Source organism: Lycorma delicatula, chromosome 1 (genome assembly GCF_047948215.1).
Source record: "Lycorma delicatula isolate Av1 chromosome 1, ASM4794821v1, whole genome shotgun sequence".
Taxonomy (NCBI): domain Eukaryota; kingdom Metazoa; phylum Arthropoda; class Insecta; order Hemiptera; family Fulgoridae; genus Lycorma; species Lycorma delicatula.
Window position 1 is genome coordinate 327,969,328 of NC_134455.1, and position 14,541 is coordinate 327,983,868.

Sequence of the window (14,541 nt, forward strand, 5' to 3'; positions counted from 1 at the left end):
ATATTACGGAGACGTAAGATAGATCGACTCTGCTCATCGTTGAATGTTTCAACCAGAATCGATCCGTCGCGTAATTTCCTGATATTCTTCGGGGAGCCACTTGCACCTGTTATGGTTTTGTTTATTAAAAACGGTGAGACCTTTTGAAGGGAGCCACCTTCCTGACTATTTCTGAGTACAATGAATCTGATATTTTTATATTTTGATTTTAAGAAATTCTGTTCAGTAGGACTTTTATCCTCGTCAGACGAAGCTGATCGAGGTCTCTTCGCAAGACTTAAATTGATGGTTTTTTCAGATGGACCACCAACCATCATAGTGTTTATTATTGGAACTGAAATTTTGGTCCCACGAGTACCGGCGAAAAATGGACCACTCCAGCAGAGCGCACGCGTACTGGAGCTAGAGCTAAATACAACTGGGTTCGCCCTGGTGCCCAGAGGACATCGTTCGAGACTCACTACGTAGAGCCATTCACCCATCGGCACGATTTGTTCCCACCTTGGGTTACGGTTGCGTTTCGTAAGATGTCGCAACACCACCGAGTGTAAATGTAAGAAATATCAGTGTAGGTTGTTGTTGTGTAATTGTGTATGTGTGTATGTTGTAATTTATGTAGTGTTCTTGGTGTAGTATATGTGTAAAATGTAAAGTGTTCCGCAGCTCATTGTATAGTGGGAAGAAAAGCTGCGGAGGCTAGGCCCGTGGGGACGCCAACCCCCAAAGTCTTAAAGAATAAGACTCCCCGTCGGGGAGGTTATTCTTATATCCTGCAGTTCAAAGACTACTACAAATGTATTTTGTTTTAAAGTCTTTCTTTATATCAAAAAACTCCAGCGGTTTTGATTCAAAACCCTTGAATCATGAATAATGCTTGCACAATATTTGGACGATCGGAGCATTTGCATAATATTACGCAATTTTCAGTTTCTATATTGCCGATAGATTCGTTAAGAATTAAGGGCTGAAGGGGTGCTGCGCTAGGTGAAGGCTCAGTTTCGGCAACCTGCACCTTCTTTTTTACAATCGGCACAACTTCAGCCACCGGCCGCCGCTCTGACGATGTATTAATACGTGTCAAATTAGCATTTTACTGCGGTACCCATGTGTGAGCGATTCTCACGTCGACAGATACACTTTCAGGCGTGAGAATCAATATTTCAGTGACTTCATGTATAAACAGACTTTCGCTTACTCTGATTCGAGGATTCGACTGAGTTTCGCGAATAGTTATTACCCTGTTGCCCATTCTGATTTTAAAGGTAGCCATCTGGATAAAACATAAGTGACTACATTAAAAGATTTTAGTAAATTACAAACTTTTAATAATTATTAACCTATTTGAATTCACTGTGTACATACACATTGAAATTTAATTCATTTCCATTTAATTAAGAAAAGTGATTTCTCAGTTCATCCTCAACCCCGTTTCGTCATGTGCTATATTCTTTGCCACCTCTAAACCAACGTAACCTACAAGTGATGATGGTTTAACGGTTCTATCACATTTGTAATGTTTTAATAATGGAATAAGAGTTAATCTTAGCAAGAGAAAAATAAAAAAGTTTCAGCAGGCTATTTATAGTATGTCTGAAAGATTATGGTCCAAAAGAATATCAAAGAGAAGAAAAGAAATTTCCTCTATAATTTAAACACAAACAGATAGAGATAGAGTAGCCACAGATATAACTGGTAAAAAAACAAAATAATTAATTTCAATAACAGAGGTAACATTTGTGTATAACTTTCAAGTTTTAATTATTATAACTAATTTTTCATAAGTAATCAGTTATGAAGAAGCAGAAATCTTTTCAAAGAACTCAGTAAAGACTACAAAAAAGAAATGCAGTATTTTTACGCCTGCACTATATACATATATTTCTATCTGTATAATATACATTTATTTTTATGCTTGTACTATATGCATAATTTATTTGATTACCTAAGGAAGTACAGTATAGTATTACTCTAATTAAAGTTATAATCAATGATGAAAATCGGTTTTATAGAATATGAGAAATGCTAATCCTGACCAAGAATCAAACGTAAACTTTTCTACATGAAAGTGTAGATACAGCTACTCTGCCACAGAGGTTGACTGATATACAAAATGGTTTTTAAATTGGTGGGCTGTCTATACTTTTTCATATTCTGCTTGTAAAATTAAATAAAAAATATCCTTAGGAAAAATGGCAATTTCTCCCTCATTCTCCCCTGTCCACCATTTTGTTATTTTTATAGAAAAAAAAACTTGAAAAATTAATATTTCAATTTTGAATAGATGAATCACATTAATATTTGGTAAGCATGTTGGTAATAAAGTTTTAAAATTAGTAAAAAAATCAGGACTTAAATACCTTCGCAAATTGCAAAATGGCGACCATGTTTATTTTTCAAACCGTTATATTACCATAAATATTAGTTTTATCAAAATTTACCTTATTTGCTAAAATATTAAGCCTTTTATTTTGAAAAAAGTGCCATTTGGTTTTTAAAATTGGTTGACAACAGTCAATTTATGGAAGAAAATTGATGTTATAATTTTGTATAATTATTAGTTCTATTATTGTGAGAAGATTATTACTAATTTGATACTAATTTACAATACTAGAATTAAAAATAAATAAAAACGATTAATATTTAATCGAATTGAACATATAGTTGAGAACATGAAAACAGACACAATTGTTAACCGTCTTTAAAATATAAAATGTCATTCTGTTCAAAGTAAAAGGCTTAATATTTTAGCAAATAACGTAAATTGCTAATTTTAAAACATTATTTCGAAGACACTTACCAAATATTAATGATTTATATATTAATGATTTGTTTATTCGAACTTGAGATATAAATTTTTATATAAAAATAACAAAATGGCGGACAAGGGGAGAATGAAGGAGATATTGCCATTTTTTGTAAGGATATTTTTTGTTTAGTTTTACAAGTCGAATACGAAAAGTGTAGCCTGTACACCATTTTCGAAACACTATATTAAAGTAATTTAAACTTAGTTCTATATATATTACTTAAAAACTGGTTCAGATAAGGGATGCTGTGACTTAATATTAGATATAACTATAATTACGAATGACGAATTATAGTTATATCTGTAACTATAACGTCGAATGTGTAATGTTAACCAAATATTTGTTAAATTTAAATTAATAGCATTATTATTAGGTGGATCTGTGAATTAGAAATTCAAAAAAGTGGTGCGATTTTCTTATTTTTCGTTCACACAACTTAGCGCTGCAGTCGAGAAAAATATTTTGCTTTGGTTGTTTAGAGCGTGTTAAGTTTCAGTTTACACGTGTTTTGCAAAATTATTTTGTACCGTCGTGATATTTCAAATATTTCAGTTTATTACGCCTTTTGTTACTTTCGTAGTGTGTGTTTGTTTCTGTGAATTTTAAAGAAACGTAATTTGTTATCGTGAATGATCTTAATATAATTGGTAAGTAATCATAAACCTTTATATGCTATATGAAACAAACGTATGAGATGCGTTTTTTTAATTAATTCACTTTAAGCTTTTCAGTCATACAGTACTATGTAGACATATTTGAAGCAGTTGAAACTTTTATGCGAGTCTTATTATTTTAACAATTTTGTGACTGACTCATTTGTAGGTTATGTTACGCTTACCTGTGATTAAATTAGTTTAGCTTTTGATGGTTACTTTATGTTTTAGTTATTAAGAAAATTAAGGTGGGGAAAATACTACACATCTTGGTTCTATAAATTGTAAATGTTTAGAGAGTGAAAATAATATTACTTTGCTATTACTGTCCCCAATTAAATGGAAAGTAAGTTGTCAATCGTGTATTCAGCAGTGATTACGTAATTGAAAAAAATAGTTTTGCTGTAGTTTTTAGGTATTTTACATTGTATAAGTTGACTGCGAAATTTTATATTAATTTGGAAGTAAATATAAAACTTTAAATATTTGTGTTAATGTTGTGTAACTCTCCCCTCTTTTTGAGAAGATGTTTTAAAACTTATTTCAAACCTAATTTTAATGTAAATATTTTTAAAAGATTTTTTACTGTAGGCTGGAAGCCATAAATACTAGTATTGGAACAGTGTTAGATGTGGAAAAAGTTTTATTTTTGAAGATGTAAATTTGCCATCTTGCTTATTTGCAGAGAACCTATAAATACTGTAAAAATGTTCACAAAAGTTGCAAATAAAGGTTACATTTGAGATAATTCAGGTATTTTTAAAGTGAAAGTCGTTGATACTAAGCTGGGTAAGACACTTAAAACTTACTCTGAATAATTCAAATCTTATACATTGTTAAAGTGTCTTAAAATTTGGTTTATTATCTTATTTAATTGTAATGATAATGAATACCTTGTCCTTGTTAAGGCCAAACATCATGCTTTGATTATGTACATGCAAGTGTGGAATTAACAGTCAAAATAGGATATTACTTCATATTTAACTATATCATATTTATGAAATTTAGGAACTCTAAATTGGAACATGATGAGGCAACCCCTAAAATATGATAGGATTTTAATAATTAAAAATGAGGACATTATTTGTCTTAAATTGAAAATAAATTTATAACTTTAAATATCTGTGTATTATGTAACTTTCGTTCTGTCAGGGTTGTTGTAAGGTTTTATTTAATTTTTAATTCATTTTAACAATTTGGTTTAAAATCGGATTGTTAGTTTAGCTGGTTTAAGAAGCAAGTTTTACTTAAACCAATCAAGCAGTCAGCATATTTAACCGTAGGTTTTATATTGGTGGTAATTCCTAGAATATTTCATTTATTGTATTGTTGAGGCTCATTTGTTTAAAGGCTTTTATGGGTTATTTATTTTGATTGACCAATTTTTTATACATATATATTCTGAAATTAAATATTTATTAAATTTATTTTTTATCAGTGCATTTACTTGTACGGGATGTAAATGTATTTCACTGTTTGTAGTGAGTGATGAGAAATTTTATTTAGTATTGTTATTAGTAAATGAAGTTTATATGAATTAATTAATCTAGAATGAGAAATAAGATGATGATTTTTTATTAATTATAAATTATAGGAAATAAAATTTCTAGGGACACCTCTCTTTTTTCTGTTTAGCTTCCAGAACCACCGCAAGGTATTACTTAAAGAGGATTAATGAGGATGATAGTATGATTGTGAATGAAGTGTAGTCTTGTACAGTCTCAGGTTGACCCATCTTGAGATGTGTAGTTAATTGAAACCCAACCAGAAAGAACAACGTTATCCACGATCTAGTATTCAAATCCGTATAAAAGTAACTGTCTTTACAAGGATTTGAACCTTAGAACTCACAACTTCAAAATCAGCTGATTTGCGATGATGAGTTAACCACTAGACCAGCCCATTGGGCATCTCTAGGATACCAAATTCACTATAAGAAACTGAAATTTATCCTCCAGTTTCATTTTTAACATTTATTTCTTTTAACCTCGCTCACTATTTTTTGTTACTTAATTAAGATTCAAACTAGAACAATATTTGCTTCCCAAGTTGTCACTCTTGATCCTTTTTGTAATACCAATTGAGAATCAAGAGATATTTAATGATCTTTTCTTATTATCATCTTTACAATTATTACTTTTTTCTATAATCAATACTTAATAGAATTTTCCTTTTTGAGACCATACACGTTGTCCATTTTCTAGATTATTATGTTTATTTTAAATGAAATGTAATAGTCTATTTAATTATAATTGTTAAAAAAATGTATAAATCACTGACTAGTGTTATAGAAAAATGAATTTGAATCGGTTTCATGGTTTCAACTTTGATGATCATACTTTATTAGGAATTTTCTCCCTGTTAAAGAAAACAGATATTATTGAGAAAGAGGTTCCAGAAATAATTTTTCCCAACTTTTTATTAACATTATGTAGCTAACATCCTAAATTATATATTATTATTTTTATTTTTTTTAGAGTTGTATAACAGATCCTTTTTATATCTGGTGATGGATGTAGGTTGAACAGAAACCATAACATACTGGATATTAAAATTATTTTTTTACTTTATCTACTGCTGTTCCTTGAAAATACTTGTTTGTGTTGTTACGAATTTCAAGTAGGCTGTAAAACCTTTCATTCTTTATATATTTTTTCTTTCATTCTTTACATTTATCTTATTTAAAATTATTAAATATTAAACAACTCACTGTAAAATTAATGGAAAATTTCTTAAAACAGCCTTTTGGATCTAAGTATTAGTTCCTTCTTCACTGGAGAATTCATTAGAACTGTTGGTTTCTTAAAATGGTAGCATCCATCTTAAAAAGTTACCAAATTACTTAAATTGTAATTCAATATTATATTTGATATATTTATGTTAGTTTTTGTTGAGTATAATGTAAATTTCATGTTGTTCAAGTGCTTGAAATCTTGATTTTTCATGTACCATTTGTAAAATTTGCATCATGTGGTTAATACCCCTTCAATTCTATCCTCTTGTAATAAAATTATTTTCAAAGTTCAATTTTGTTGTTGTGTGTAGACGTGTAGACCTGTATGCATTCCATAGGTCTATTTGTGAATGTGCAGCCACCATTTAGTCCAGTAGGTGTCAGACTGTGGTATATGTACCACTGGTGTAATACTCGGAACTTCTCAAGGTGGTATGCAAACAGTTGTAACAATAGAAAAAAAGACAAAAAATTTGTATTATAATACAAGATTATTAGTGTAACAGATATTTGTTATTAATACAGTAGGTAAGCAATTCTTAAACTTTTTTTTATGTATTATTCAAAAGTATTTTATCTTGTATTTCCTTTCTTCTTTATTTGAGAAAATTATTTGTGTATAGCAACTATAAGAACATCAGTTATTTGGCTAGTAAGAACGAACTTGCAATGCCAATGGGTTTTTACAAGTCAAAGTGCAGATGTAGTGACTTGTCTGACCCATAAATGTATAAGTTTTGGTAATGGTCACCATAAAAGGATTATGTTACTTATTCATTTGTTAAAACCGAAGCGATATTGTTGGCATTCGTATCTCGAAAAGAATTTTTTTCTTATATACGTACTTATTTACACTTTACTTGAATTAATTTTGTGTAGTTTAGTTAGTTTAGTCAAAATAAGGTATAAATCAACATGGATAAGTGACTTACAGAGCAACAACAAGCAAAACATCATAGTTAAGACCCTGCTTTGAGCTCTACTAAAATATGAAAGGTTGTAAGAAAATATGATCATGAGTATGTATTGGATTTACTCTATCAGAGTAAATAATGATCTATGGGTAATTTGTAATCTGCTTTGATATCCTTTCAAATCAAATCGTGAAACTCTCTTTATTAAAACAGCACCTTAGTACTAAAACTTCAACATTAGAAAACAAACATAAGGATCATTTTGTTTGAAAATTGTCACAGATAAACTGTACAAAGAAAATTATGTTGTCTTTTTCAGACAGTACTGAGAAGTAGTTGAGGGATCTTTCTTAGGGAGATTAAGAATTGTAAAGTGTGGAAAAGTTTATAAAATCAATGAAGAGCTGTTTTTTTCCTGCTGCAAAAGATATGGTGATTTGTATGTCAGGTGAATTATCAACTAAATAACTAGAGATAAATTGGTGTAACTGACTGTTGATTGCTTTAGTTTTTAAGATATTCAGTTAAAAGTATGGTCTTCATATCTCAAAAAAAAAACAAGGAGAAACAGTGAACATGACTTTCCAGTGGAGGGAATTAGCATTATGTTATTTGCTGTTGGTTTGTCTCTAGGTGTCCCATTTTTGTTTTTACTATTAGTTTCTATCAGGTGTGTAGTTTTGTTGGTGGTTAGGAATTGGTGCAAAAGTTCATTTGAAACTTAAGATGCTTTCTGAGATGAAACATTTCAGTTGAACAGTTTTTTGGCTGAATATAAGCAAATGCAACTTAGGTCTACTATTTTTTATTAATTCTTTTAAATAAGTTTTTTTTATCTTTGAAAAGAACACGTCATTAGCAATTCTTAATATTGTTATTTCTACTGTAGTTTTTACCTCTGTTTCAAGTCTATCCATCAGTCCTGCATTGCTGTATAAGTTTGCGTTGTATAAGATAAAAAGTAATGAGGACAGACTCCATCCTTGTCTCTCTTTTCTGTGCATGTTATTCATCCTATACAACTAAATTACCACAAAATTCTTATAAAAATTATAAGATTTTTCTTAAATTGGATAAATTTTATTCCATTCTACAATATCAAGTGCTTTCTCCAGATATACAAATGCATGTAAGGTAGTTATTCTTCTTCTTCCTAAGGCCGTCTTTTACAATTAGTCTGAGGGCTAAAATGGCCTTTCTTGTATTTTTTCTGATCCTGACCTGGTGTTCTAATCCACCTTTGAACACACTTTCTATTAGCTTTTAAACTTTGCTAGTGTATATGTAGTGTACTTGAGCATTAAACTGATAATTAACTACTGCAGTAATATTCACATTTATCCACTGGTGTTTTTTTAGACTGATGTAAGTACACCCTTTTAAATCTTAGGGTACTTGTGTAGTGCTGTAAATTTTGCATTCCTAATGTATAATGCTTATTCAGTTATACTTAACGTACACATCATAGTAATACAGATCATACATCATTAATTCCTGCTGCTTTATTCTTGTGTCTTTCTAACTTATGTTAAATTTATTTATTTCTACACTAAAGTCTATTCTTAAAATTAACATCAATTTCTTTTGCCTACGCAAACATTTTTGAAATAATTTCAACTCACTACAGTATTTCTCCTTCTACTTTTACTGGAAGTTGAAACTATTATCTTATTACATAATTATCTATTATTTCATAGATTTTATTATCTATTATATATTATTACATTAGTTTATTTTTTATCTTATAAATTTTGTTTTCATTTTTAAAATATAGTGTCGACCTTCAAGTCGATATCAATATTAAAATTGCCCAAATGAACAACATCTTTATATTTATGAATCATCTTTTTGTCAAAACTACAGGCAATGTATCTCAACTATTTGACAGAGATCAATGTAAATCTAACATGCAAGTGTGCTTAGAAATTAATGATCCGGAAAAGACAGCTCAGTGCCTTTTTCAGAACAGTACTTTTTGTAAATTTTAATCTGTAATTAACTGAAACACCTCCACCTTTTAGTACAGTTTAATGATACAAGGCATTTGTTAATATATGTAAATTACTGTATAAAATTTCTTTTAATCCGTGATATTAATCCTTTAAGTAATGGATTATGAAAACCTTGACTGAATCTAATTTATCAAAATGTGATGTAAGCTACAACAAATTTTAATTTAAGTATTTTGTGTCACACTATGGAACTGTGTGTGGGTCACAATATGGAATATTGTAAACATCTTAAGAAGTAGACATTGATTCTTTCCACAATTAAGCAATGGTCAAGTGTAGGTTAAAGTCTAAGAAATAAGAAACAATGATAAATAATGATTTGGGATGTGATAAGGCTTAAAGAGACTAATGTAATGTTGCCATTTGAATAGATCATAGGTACAAGCCTGAAAGTTGCAGCAATAAACAATACAGTCAAAAACAAATATGTAAAGTTAAAAAAGGATAATTGTAATATGAGAGAGAAAATATGAAGTCTAGAAGTACCTGAAAGAAGCTTAAGCTGAAAGAAGTAATAGAAATTAATAAATAATTACTGACTGAGACAAACTCTAATAATGGTACCAATCTTAAAAAGTTTAAGGAAGCTGTTACATATGTAATCAAACAATATATTTGCTCTGTTATGTTTGTTTAATAAGTTATTTTTGTTGAATTAAATATTAATAAATTTGTTATCGATCAAGTAAGTTGAGATTTAAGTTTTTTACCGTTTGTTTGTGTGTTTTTATTGTTACTTTTGCATTTGTTTTTTTTTTACTATTTGTAAGATTTTCATTATGTAGTAAACAGTGGTGGCTCACGTATAGACACTGTGGAACTACAGCACCCCTATTTCCAATTGTTATCGAAAAAATTAAATAAAATGAAACCTACGTTTATTATTCTTAAGCTTAATGTCAGTAGCCATCCTGCAGTTTATGGAAAAGATACAAAAATCTTTGTATGGAACTGTGCACTTCACAGTTCCAGCAGCATGGCGTTTGGCTGTTGTGCACATGCGCATATAGGAAGCTGCATACAAGGGAGAGAGAGCACTGTCACTCTTGCAGTGCCAACCCTGGCGTGCTGGTTGTTTTTTTTTATTCTGCGTGTGTATGGAACATTCCTTGTTTGTCCCCTTTTCTAGTGTAGTCTGTGGAAGGAATATGAAAGCGGTTTAGTTGTTTTTTCCAGTAGCGATCAGAAGATGGTGGAAAGCAAGGGCCCTTTGATTGTCAAATCTGTCCAAAAACACACTGGAAGGGCAAAAGGGAAGGGAAGCAGAAGCTAGTTTTGTATTTGTTTTTGTGTACATAGAGATTTAAATTAAGCACCATTGGACTGCAGTGTTTTTAAGCTGACATTTTATTAAGTTATTATTTAATAATACTAAAAAATATTATCTGTATTGACATCTTATTATTTATTCGGTTAAACCGAATTTTTAAGCTCAGTGCTTAAAAACTTCTTTTTTTATTCTTTTATTTTCCTTTTCTATTATTTTACAGAAAACTTTAACCATAGCCTTAAAAGTCCCAGAAAAAAATTTTCTGCAGCACTAATTTTAGCAACAAGTCACCACTGGTGGTAAACATCTTTTGAATGTTGCTCTGTTTAATGAGGTCATCTGGAAAATTTGTTAAGTTGTGTATATTGCCTGTACATGATCCTTTTACTTGTAAGCAAGTGTACATCCAGTCTCTTTGAATTATTAAATTTTAATAATGAAATAATTTGTTTACTGGATTAAAAATTGTCAAATTACACACACTTCACACTTGCATTTTTGTCTTTTTCTTAAATGCAGTAATAAGCCCTCATTGAGAGCTTTTCAATGATATGTCAGAAGTGGTACTTATTTTCATTGGTTTCAAAGCTGTTGCCAAATAAACATTTAAGTAATGAAATATTTTTGGATCTTACAAGCAATGGCACATCGGTTCAAATTTGACTTCATCTCATTTTTTTTTTAACTTTTTTTTAATTTAAATTCATTGATTTATTAATAATTATTAGCCTGTGATTGTATAAAAACTTTTACAATAAGTAATTATTCAATAATAATTAAAAAAAAAAGAAAAAATGAAATGTTATTAGTGAAATAAAATATGTAATTTAATAGGCATTATTATTACATATGTGTGTATCTAATAGATTTAGTGAAACATCGGATTACTTAGTATTAATTGTAAATTGTAATATAGAATCGTATTATTTTTGGATTTTCTAGTTTAATTTTATTTAATTATTCTGGAATTATTGTTTAATTTTATCTACATTAAAGTTTACTACAGAGTGACTGAAAAATAGATTCTCACAAGAACAGCATATACACTGAGGCATACATGTCCGATCTTTAATAAATTGCAAAAAATCCTTATCTTTTAGTTCATTACTTTTCTGATATTGTCAGACAATATTCTCCCTAAGTCGGAGTTGATTATCATTTTATTTGATTTCTGTAGCCAATCATTTAATTGCTCTTTGGTTTGATGTAATTTTTCTGATCTTAATTTGTGTACATGTTTTCTAGTTTTCAGATTTTCTCTTCTTATATTCATCATCCGCCCTTTACCTTTCTCTTCTTTCCTTGGTCTTACCTTTTTATTCCTTAATGTTTCTTTCTCTTTATATTTATCATCTTCTCTTAATCTTTTTATTCTTTCTTTAACATTTTCTTCCTCTTTATATTTATCATCTCTTAATTGTTTTATTTTTCCCTTGTTCTTAACATTTCTTCCCCTTCATATTCATCTTCTTGTCGTGTTTTTGAGATACATTTCTTCATGTTATCTTTTTCTTTCCTGTGTGATTGTTTCTTTTTCATTTTTGATTATTCACCAAATAATTCAATAATAAAAACTGAATATTTTACACCGTAAGGTCGAAATTAGCATTTGTAACCAGTATTCAGCAGTTTACTAAACAGAATAGTTTAATTATTACTAACTTTTATTTATATAACACACCAGAAATCTAAAACTTTTGTTAATCAGTTACTCACGAATATATGAATAATACTGATTAGTAGTACGAGTAATAAAGGGACTTTTACTTCATCCTAATATTTCATGTAAGTTTGTTGAATTAATAATTGTATAAATATTTGTTGTTAATGAAATCTAATATTTCAGCAATTGTGTAACATGTCTACCTCGCATTTTCAGCCTTCAAAATATTCATTTACGCAAAAAAATGCAATATTTATTTACTTAACACGGTTTATTGGAATTTATTTAATCATATCTGTGTACATAACAATTTTACGCACAACAATACCTGCTGTAAAAAGAGTTACGCTGTTTTGTTACCTTAAGTTTTTCAATAATTGTGTTCTGAAATGCAATGTTTTTATTTCTTTGCTTATAAGATAGTTAACTTCAAAATGTTTTATCATACTGATGTATTTTTATTTAGTCGACTGTAAAGATTTTAAAAACATTTACTACAAATTACGCCAGCATATAATTTCATTTCATTTACACAACAGGCTGAATTTTCGTTGCTGAATCATCCCTGGATATCAGCTCTTATGTATTTTTCGAAAGGTAGTTCTCATTCAAAGTTCCAAAGAAATTATATAAATAGGGTTTCAAGCTTTATTTAATTCTTAAGTCATGTAATTTTAATTATTTTTTTTTATTAAAAAATTATTGCAAGCAATTATTTTATCGCTAGCTAGTAAATTAAAATAAAAAAAATGGGTGAAACTCCAGTTGTCTTCCTAATGGGAAAGAAAATGCCCAAGGAAAGTTGTTTTAAATTGTATTTCGTCGGCTGAAATGGTTTATTCAGATCTATCCTACGCTAAAAATGAAATTTTTAACGATATACAACTTACGGGGACATTTTATTAATTTATTATTAATCACTTAATTAAATGTCCGCTTAAAAATACTATAGTCCAGTGGTGTTTAATTTAAATTTCTATGTACACAGAAACAAATACATAATTCGTTTTTACTAATTACCTTCTCTTTCGCCCTTCCAGTGTGTTTTTGGACAGATTTGGCAATCAAAGAGTCCTTGCTTTCGCCAGGGTCGGAACTGCGGAAGCGACAGTCCTCTCCCCCTCGCGTTTAGCTTCCTATGTGCGCTTGCCCACAACAACCAAAAACCATGCTGCTGGAACTGTGAAGCGCACAGTTTCATACAAAGATTTTTGTATTTGATAAGCGGGGGCTGGCTGCTGACATTAAGCTTAAGGATTATATATTGTACAAGTATAAAGAAAGAATTAATGAAAAAAGGATTCATTATATTAAATTTTATCGATAATATCAAGTGGAAATAGGGAGTGTTGCTGTTCCACAGTGCCTATACGCGAGCCGCCACTGCTTTTCTCAACCGTTCTTCTGAGTGTTTTTTTCTTCTTTATGGTTATCTAAACAGCTATTCTGACCAACTAAATACAACTTTCTTCCTCATGAAATTCGGTTTTTTCTCATTTACAGAGAAATCCTTGGCAGTGATAATTTATCAGTTATTTTCATTACCAAATGTCAAATTTTAATCCCCTTCCCTTGATGTTGAGGTCAGGAAAATTTGGTATGGTCTCTGGAAGTTAATTATTTTTTTCAAGATATTTGGAAACGGTTTTCTTATGTAAACAAACCGCCAATCCCAAGCGTGAAGTCAGCTACGAAGTTCCTTGAACTTCTTGGACTTGCATATTGCCTTTTTAATGTTGGAGGCATCGGAATTTCCTGTATAGGTTTTCCATTTTCTTTACTTAACTTCTTTAGCCATCGTAGGCTAAAATTTAGACACTGTATCAGCGTAACTCAAGTTTAATTTATACAGAAAATTTTATTGATAATTATACTTTTACTTATCTCTGGGTTACGGCAGCTGTAGCACGTTCAACCTACTACTACAAACTTATTCGTATAATAAATTTATTTATTTTGAAAAATTATAGTAATTACTATATATATATATATATATATATATATATATATATATATATATATATATATATATATATATATATATATATATACATTGTAATTAACTAGCTTATTTTCATTAAACCATTTAACTATTTGTGGAAAGTTAGTTTTAACTTTATTTATTATTGAAACCCAATCTTTATCAGGGTAGAATAGAGCAGTGTCATCAGTAAAAGAAAATATTTTCACTTCGTTTGAGTTTAAAGTATTTATATATACACAAGGATTATTTTTTTCATGGTCCGATCGGTTGCGAAATAAAAACCCGCGCAAAATTCGGATGAACCTTTGCGCATATGTGTTGCGCAGCGTCTGTAGTATGACACGCAGCTAGCACGTAAACATGTCTACAACAATAGCATCTCCCGCCAAGTGTGAAGTGCGTGTGGTAATTCGATTTCTTCAGGCTGAGAGGTTGTAATGCAGCTGAAATTCATCGACGAATAAGTAATGTGTACGGTGAAACTTCAATGAGTGACAGCAAAGT

The 14,541-nt window shown here is 29.8% G+C and overlaps 1 protein-coding gene across 3 annotated transcripts in view; it reads left to right on the forward strand.

The window, feature by feature from the left end:
- Positions 1-3,277: 3,277 nt before the first annotated feature.
- Positions 3,278-14,541, forward strand: part of mino (glycerol-3-phosphate acyltransferase mino) — a 155,345-nt gene continuing 144,081 nt past the window's right edge. For 2 of the 3 annotated variants that reach the window (XM_075382108.1, XM_075382110.1), the window contains exon 1: positions 3,278-3,454. The gene's annotated coding sequence lies outside the window, so the exon portion shown is untranslated. Of the gene's footprint in view, positions 3,455-7,427; positions 7,557-14,541 lie in introns of all 3 variants that reach the window. The other variant, XM_075382111.1, reaches the window with a different exon arrangement.